General features: G+C 34.2%; 1 protein-coding gene across 1 annotated transcript in view; it reads right to left on the reverse strand.

Moving 5' to 3' along the window:
* SLC12A6 (solute carrier family 12 member 6) overlaps window positions 1-9,182 on the reverse strand; it is an 80,957-nt gene that overhangs the window by 69,650 nt on the left and 2,125 nt on the right. The gene's annotated exons all lie outside the window — the stretch shown is intronic.

A 9,182-nucleotide genomic window follows, 5' to 3' on the forward strand; every position in this document is an offset into this window, starting at 1 on the left:
CTTCCTCTTCCACAAATATTTTATTTGGCAGAAGGGAAAAAGAGTCCTCTATCCAAAAGTTTGCAGCATAGTATCGTCCTCATAGGTCATTACAAACTGCCTTAAAGTCAGCATTAGAAACATTCCCCTTATTCTAACAGCCTTAAAATGAGAACTCATGATTTTTATGAGTTTCCCAGGTCTTTAAGAGTGTCTTCTTCCTTCTTTTCCATTCTGATACAGGTAATATTAAAGCAAAGCTTATGAGAATCTGGAATCAAGAAACATGCAATTGATAGGAAAAGAATAAGGCCTCTGGTGGAAAGAATTAGTGAGGACACAGAAGAGACCACTAAAGATAAAAAATGAAGCAATCACTTTACCAATCACTGATATTTAATGAAATTATCTAGAGCATTCTACAACACTCTATAAAAGAAAGTCCTTCCTATTAAAGCACCTTGATTGCAGTTCAACTTTTAAAAATTTTTAATTAAATTTTCAAATAAACATAAAAGTATAGAGAACAGTAAAATGAATCTTCATGTACCTTTTACCCCAATTCAACAAATTATAAATGTTTGCCAATCTCGTTTTGTCTATCTCTCAACTTTTTTGTGTAAGGGAGTGTGTTTCTTCTGTAAATACGTTAACATGAAACTCCATAGATAAGGGCTTTACATTACCACAGTTATAAATATACCTAAGAAAATTCATAATTCCTTAGTATCATTTAATACTAAGTACATGATCACATTTCCCTGATTACTTCAGTGTCTTTTTACAATTGTTTTGTTCATATTAGGATCTTAACGAAGTTCACACATTGCATTTGGTTGATATGCTTTTTATCTGTAACAGCTTTCCCTCCCTTTCCATCACTCCTCCTCCACTCCACTCTAGGCCATTTATTTGTTGAAGAGTCTAGTTAATCAATAAAATTTCCCTTATTCTGGATTTGGCTGATTGCTTCTTGTGGTATAAAATAGCATATTATAAAGTTTAATCATTGGCTATGGAGTATGGAGAAGAGGGGAAAAGAGCTATGGTTTAAAACCAAAATGTTTCAGACAGGTGTTACTAAAAACCCCCTAAAAAAAATCTATCAGAGGATGCTATCAGGTGAGCTAAGAAGGTACCAAATCGATATACTTTTATAAAACTATCCATCTTATTACCTTATACAATGTTTTGGCTCACTATTAGGGTGCCGAAGTGAAATGGATAGTACTTGATAACCATGTAATATGAAAGGTATATTTAAAGAAGGGTAATAGTCACCTGTGATTACCAATACAATGTAATTCACTTATTTTAGTTTGGGGCAAAAAGTTTTTTTGAAAAGTATTAAAAAAGTACGTGGTACTTTGAAACATGTTCTTATGGTGAAATAAAAGCTTTTCAAGTTTCTTAGTCAAATATTGTTCTGATTGAACCCTAGCATGAGACTACTGATGAGACCTACCAACAATACATAGAATTGATAGATCAGCTGAGTAGGCTAAATGTCCATGTGTAATGTGATGGTTCCAAGTGCAGATTAACATTCTATAAGACTCACTGATATTTAAAGAAAAGCCTATTGTGCCTTATCCACTTAGTGAACTTCTGCTCATCCTTCAAAGTCTGGCTCAGGTGGGAAAGTTCTTCCCATGCATGTAGCCTTAATCACTTTTCCCTTTTGAGCTATGGTCTTCAACTCTGGCTTTATATAAGAATAAGCTGAAGAGCTTTTAAAAACTACTGATATCATATGATATCACTTATAAGTGGAATCTAAGGAACAAAAAGAACAAATTAATCAAAAACAGACTCGTAAATATAGAGGATGATCTGGTGACTGCCAGAGGGGAGAGGTTAGGGGGCTGAGAGAATGGGGTGAAGTGTTAAAGGAGTACAAATTAGTAGTTGATAAATGGTCACGGGGATGGGGAGCATGACATAGGGAATGCAGTTAGCATTAATGTATGGCTAGGTGGAGAGCCAGAGGAGAGAAAGCAATTAGAGGAATCATTTTATAAACTTTATAAATGTCTAACCTATGTACTGTATACTTGAAACTAATAAAATAAAAATTGAAAAAAAAAAACCCCAAAAATCTACTGATGCATTAACACCTATTCTTTCCAAACTATTCCAAAAAATGTAAGAAGAGAGAAGGCTCCCTAACTCCTTTTATCGGCCACCATTACCTTGGTTCCAAACCAAAGACATTACAAAAAAAAGAAAACTATAGGACAATATCTCTTATAAACACTGATGCAGAAATCCTTAACAAAATATTAGCAAACCGAATTCAGCAATACATTAAAAATATCATACACCATGATCAAGTTGGATTTATTCCTGGGATGCAAGGTTGGTACAATATCTGCAAATCAATTAATGTGACACACCACATTAACAAATTGAAAGATAAAAATCATATGATCCTATTGACAGATGCAGAAAAAGCATTCGTCAAAATCCAGCATCCGTTTATGATAAAAACTCTCAGCAAAGTGGGAATAGAGGGAACATACCTCAACAAAATAAAGGCCATATATCACAAACTTACAGCTAACATCATACAAAAGCATTTTCCTGAAGATCAAGAACAAGACAAGGATGCCCACTTTCACCACTCCTGTTCAACATTGTATTGGAAGTCTTAGCCAAAGCAATAAGACAAGAAAGAGAAATAAAAGGTATCCAAATTGAATATGATATGATACCATATACAAAGAACCCTAAAGATTCCACCAAAAACCTGTTAGAACTGATCAATGAATTCAGTAAAGTAGCAGGATACAAATTAACATTCAGAAGTCAGTGGCATCATTTTTAAACACCAATGATGAACTTTTAGAAAGACAAATTAAGATAATAATTCCATTTACAATTACATTGAAAACAATAACTGGGAATCAAATTAACCAAGAGGGTAAAACACCTGTTTTCAGAAAATTATAAGTCATTGAAGAATGAAATTGAAAAGGATACAAATAAATAGAAGCATATACTGTGCTCATGGGTAGGAAGAATCAACATCATTAAAATGGCCATACTCGGAAAATATATTTGCAAGCAACACCTCTGATGAGGACCTAATATCCAAAATATACAAAGAACTCAGAAGACTCAATAACAATAAAAAAACCAACGATCCAATCAATAAATGGACAGAGGACCTGAACAGTAACTTCTCCCTAGAGGACATACAAATGGCCAACAAATATATGAAAAAATGACCAACATCACTATCTATTAGGGAAATGCAAATCAAAACCACAATGAGGTACAATCTCACACCTGTTAGGATAGCTATAATCAACAGGACAAGTAATAACAAATGTTGGAGAGGATGTGGAGAAATAGGAACCCTCATACACTGCTGGTGGGACTGCAAACTGGTACAACCACTATGGAAAACAGTATGGAGGTTCCCCAAAAAATTAAGAATTGATCTACCATATGATCCAGCAGTCCTTCTACTGGGTATTTACCCCAAATACTTGAAAACCTATATCCAAAAAGATATTTTCACACTGATAATCATAGCAGCACTATTCACAGTGGCCAGGACATGGAAGCAACCGAAGTGTCCTAGGATAGATGATTGGCTAAAGAAGCTGTGGTACATATATACATTGGAGTATTACTCAGCCATAAGAAGAGATGAAATACTGCCATTTGTGACAACCTTGATGGACCTCGAGATAATCATGCTAAGCGAAATAAGCCAGACATAAAAAGTTGAAAATCACGTGCTATCACTTATATGTGGGACATAAACTTTTAGGAAAAGGAAAAGGACAAACAGGGACTCATGGACATGGACAATGGATTAGTGGTTACTGAGTGTGGGGGGGACAAAAAAATAAAATGTTAAAAAAATAAAAATAATGTCTAAATAAATAAATAAATAAATAAAATGGCCATACTACCCAAAGCAATCTATAGAGTCAGTGCAATCCCTATCAAAATGCCGATGGCATTTTTCAGAGAGCTAGAAAAAATAATCCTAAAATTTATATGGACTCATAAAAGACCCCAAATAGCCACAGTAATCTTGAGAAAGAAGAACAAAGTTGGAGGTATCACACTACCTGATATCAAACAATACTACAAGGCTACAGTAATCAAAATAGCATGGTACTGGCATGAAAACAGATACATTGATCAATGGAACAGAATAGAGAACCTGGAAATAAATCCATACCTATACACTCACTTAATATATGACAAAGAAGGCAAGAATATACAATGGGATAAAGAAGGTCTCTTCAATAAATGGTGCTGGGAATATTGGACAGATACATGCAAAAAAGGGAAACTGGACCACCTTCTTACACTGTATACAAGAAGAAATCAAAATGGATTAAAGACTTAAATGTAAGACCCAAAACCATAAAACTTCTAGAAGAAAACACAGGCAGGAATCTCTGGTATTGCTACTAGTAATTTATTTTCGGACCTATCTCCTCAGGCAAGGGAAACAAAAGAAAAATAAACAAATGGGACTACATCACACTAAAAACTTTTTGCAAACAAAAAAAAAACCCCAAAAGACAACTGACTGAATGAGAGAAGATATTTGCTTATGATACTCTGATAAGAGGTTAATATCCAAAATATATAAAAGACTCATACAATTCAACAACAACAAAAGAATAATACAATTAAAAAATGGGCAGAAGACCTGAATAGATATTTCTCCAAAGAGAAAATACAGATAGCCAATAGACACATGAGAGATGCTCAAGGTCGCTAATCATCAGAGAAATGCAAGTTAAATCCACCATATGACATTACCTCACATCTGTCAGAATGGCAATCATCAGTAAATCAAAGAACAATAAGTGTTGGTGAGGATGCGGAGAAAAGGGAACCCTCATACATTGTTGGTGGGATTGCAAATTGGTACAGCCACTATGGAAAACAGTCTGGAGGTTTCTCAAAAAATTAAAAATGGATATACCTTTTGACCCAGCAATTGCACTTCTAAGTATTTATCCAAAGAAAACCAAAACAATAATTTGTAAAGCTCTATGCACTCCTATGTTCATGGCAGCACAATTTACAACAGCTAAGATATGTAAGCAACCTAAATGCCCCTTAACAGATGATTGGATAAAGAAGTTATGGTTCATACATGCAACGGACTACTATTCAGCCATTAAAAAAATGAAATCCTACCATTTGCAATGACATGGACAGACCTAGAGGTTATTACGCTGAGTGAAATGTCAGACATAGAAAGATAAATACCATATGATTTGACTTATATGTGGAATCTAAGGAACAAAAAGAACAAACTAATCAAAAACAGACACAAATACAGAAGACAATCTGGTGATGGCCAGTGGGAAGAGGGGTTAGGGAGTTGGGAAAAAGGGGTTAATGGTTAAAGAAATACAAATTAATAGTCGATAGATGATCACGAGGATGGGGAGCACAACATAAGGAATACAGTAAGCATTAATGTAACGGCTAGGTGGACAGCCAGAAGACAGAAGGAGCAATTAGGGGAGTCGTTTCATAAACTATATAAATGTCTAACCAATGTAATGTATACTTGAAACTAATAATAAAATTTAAAAACAAAAAACAAAAAACTACTGATGCAATTAAATCAGAATCCCTGGAAATGGGGCAGAGGTATTTTCTAAAAAGGTTTCTAGATCATTCCAATATGCAGCCAGATGAAGCATCACTGCTCTAGCAGGTACATTTTATATGCTTTTATCCCAGTATGTTTTTAATTTTTGTTTATATTTCTGTCCCTTTTTTATTCTGGAAGATTTTCAGCTCAACATGTATTTATTGAATACAGGATATGTGTCATCATTATTGCAGGTGCTGAGAATACAAAGACAACTTTGTGTCCCTGTCTTCAAGAAGCTTGCAGCCTAATTCAGAAAAATAGTATGTAAACGAAATAACAAAATTAAGTGAAGTAGGTGCTGCTATAGTAATAGCCTATATAAAGGATATAGGTACATAAAAAATTAATCTACTCTCTTTGGGTATAGGGTTGAATCAGAAAAAGTTTCAGAGAAGGTGACTCCTTGAAGGAGGGACTTAGCTAAATTATTTTTGCATCTCTACCACCTAATACTCCTCCATTAAAACTTGATAATGGCCAGCCTCAAAGTTGGTATCCTTAGAACTCCTTGACTCAATTGGCTTTAACTTTTACTCCACTTCAGAAACCCACTCCCAAACTGCGTGCTGTATCATGTTAACACTGGAACCGGCCCTCCTCTGAAACAATTAACTCCGTTTGACTGACCACAGTCTTTAATCCTCCTACATTTTTCACAACCATTTTACCTCATCAAGTCCTCTCATCTCTTAGAGTCTCCATTTTACCTCAGTTCATCATTCTCCTTTGCTGTGTTTTTCTACTGTATTTTTTAAAAATTTGCTATATTTTTCTTTTTTTTTGTATTTTGCTGTATATTTCTATTGTTGCATTTATCATGTGGCATTATAATTTATATGAAAATCTGTTTCCTCTCTCTATTAGCTCATAACTTTTCTTAGAACAGTTACTGTATTCTTTTATCAGTCCTGCATCCTTAACCTAGAACAGGACCTGACCCATAAGTGCTCAGTAAATGTTTGGTGAAGGAATGGATAGTGTCCTCATCATTTTAACTACTATGCCATGAGCTCTCCAAAGGCAGAAACCTCATGTTTCCTATAATTCTCACCAGAGTGACTCACACATATCAGAGCCTCAGGGAACATTTATTTATTGAAATGTAAGTTAAAATGTATTTGAGGCTGTATACGATATAAAAACATGTTCCCTGCTCTTTTTTTTGGTATTATTTTAACAATCATTTAAGATAACCAAGTGGTCATGAGGCAAATATAAAAATTACCCATCAGAGCAAAGGCAAAATGATATATGGAAAAGCACTGGATTGAAGTCAGGAGGCCTGTGCTGCAGTCTTGGTTTTCCCATTCTGTGATCTACAAAACAAACATCTTAGTAAGCCTGTTTCCTTCTTTATTAAAATGGTGTTTGACCAGAATTTGATTCTTCATCATCTGAGGTTCCCTAACGTGCCATGCCTCTTAAAAAAATTTTTATTATGAAAGTGATACACTCTCAATATAAAAAACTGTAATGCCTTTCTGAATTATTTAGATAAGGGAAAATTCCAACTCTCCACCCTATTTTCAAAACTCTCCAGATATCCACTCTCAAGAGTTCCTTCTGTATCTTTAAGACATTCTTCATGCCTAAGCAAGTACAGTGCTAAAATTCTTGATTTTATTTACTTAGTGGACAGTCCCATAAATTCTAATGGAACCCTGACACAATGAAAGGAGAACTATAAATACTTTGATAGCAGAAAGATAATTACCTACTCAAAAGGCCAATAGAAATAAAATTAAAACACAGAAATAAGTATTTTAAACTTCAGGCATCACCACCAATGTTGTGCAATGTTATGTAAGTAAAAGGCATATATACCGAGAAAAGAAACTTTAGGGGGTAAGCTTCCCTTCAAGAAGAAATGTGGGAGACATGGGAATTGTGGGGAAAAGACTGAGAATCATACCAACATCACAACCACAGAAAGATGTAAAAAGGGTCAAAAAAAATCACAGAATTCTGAGTAGTAAAACAGCAAACAATTCTCAAATACACTTTGAGCTTAAGGATAGAGCAATTGTAGCAAAAGAAGTAGTTGTTTCCCTATACTAACTTCAGCCCACAAACAAATGTAGATTAATAGTATGTCCTTGATTTTTACAACAGCATCCTTTGAAGATCTATGTGTGAAAAGGGCATGTGCATATTATGAAGCTAAAGGTGAAATAATTATATTTCTAACCAGTACCCTCTAATGGTGGGGAAAATATATCACATGACAGTCATCATAAGAATTTTTTAAAAAGATATAAAAAGTACGTCATTGGGAAAGTAGGAAATTAGTTTCCCAAGAATATAAGGGAATGTGTGACTAACCGCTGGACACTTAATTTCCCTTTCATCTGTTACTGGAGAGTATTAAAACATGAAGGAATGTGTTAGATAGAGAGTCAAGCTTTAATTTCTGTACCGACCCAAAAACCAGATTTCACCTAGACATATCTCCAGTTTTACCCTTATAGTGTAAAATGATACCACTCTGTACTGTAAAGAATGCTTATAGGTAGGAGAGCAGCTTGGACAAGGATCCTGTTTTGCAAGGCTAACACATTATGGATATAAGTCCACTTTTTAAAATAGTACGCAAATACAATTCCATAACATATATGTTACAACTCTAACAACACTTAATTATAAATTACCTAATGACAATTACAGCAAAAAAAAAAAAAAATTAACACAATATTATAGTTTTTACCTGGCATTTTTACAACCTAAATAGTGTGATAAATAAAAACTAAAACTACAATTTAGAATTAATTTGGAGAAAAAGTAATTATTTTTTATTCCATAATATAATTTTAACACTGCGGTACACAGTGTAAAGTTTGTCAAGTTGAAAATAGTCAAGTCTAGGAACCAATCTATAATACCTCTATTAAAAAAATTATTAGTCAAGGATATGTGCATTCTAGGACTATAAACTTTACCCAATCTACCTTGTCTCCGGACATAAAAAAACACAAACAGAAATAAGGAACTAAAATCATTCTAGTTTCCTGCACCCTTTAGGTTAGGAGGAACAGTATTTCCTGACACCAGAAAATTGTTTTCACAAGTCAGCAGTTGAAGCTATGGTTTTCAAATTTGGGTAGAATATCATTTTAAGAGTCTTTAATAATGAGAATCTTAAATTTTCATTACCAGACATATCTATACTAGTTAGAATATATACCTAATATACAAAGAATATAAAACTAAATATATAAAGCAGTACGGTTTTTCTCAAACTTCGCTACTTTGTAGTTCAAAAAATGTTATGACCTCTCCATTTTATTCATCTCTCTCTTCCATCACCTCTTCCCGTAAATCCAATGAAAACTTCCAAGCCGCTGACACAAGCTGGTTCAGGAAGCTAAAAATCTGCAGAGCTCAATCCAAGTCAGAAGCGGCTTGTGTGCTACTTCCTGACTACAAGGCTCAATACTCAATACATTCCATTTAAAGTTCGAAGTGAAAAAATTATGTGGGAATCAGGCCCTGAAAGCCTCTTTAGAATTTTTCCATTCAACATAATAACACACTGGATCTACCCAGCCTCATTCACTGA

Source organism: Pteropus alecto, unplaced genomic scaffold, assembly GCF_000325575.1.
Source record: "Pteropus alecto unplaced genomic scaffold, ASM32557v1 scaffold86, whole genome shotgun sequence".
NCBI classification, from domain to species: domain Eukaryota; kingdom Metazoa; phylum Chordata; class Mammalia; order Chiroptera; family Pteropodidae; genus Pteropus; species Pteropus alecto.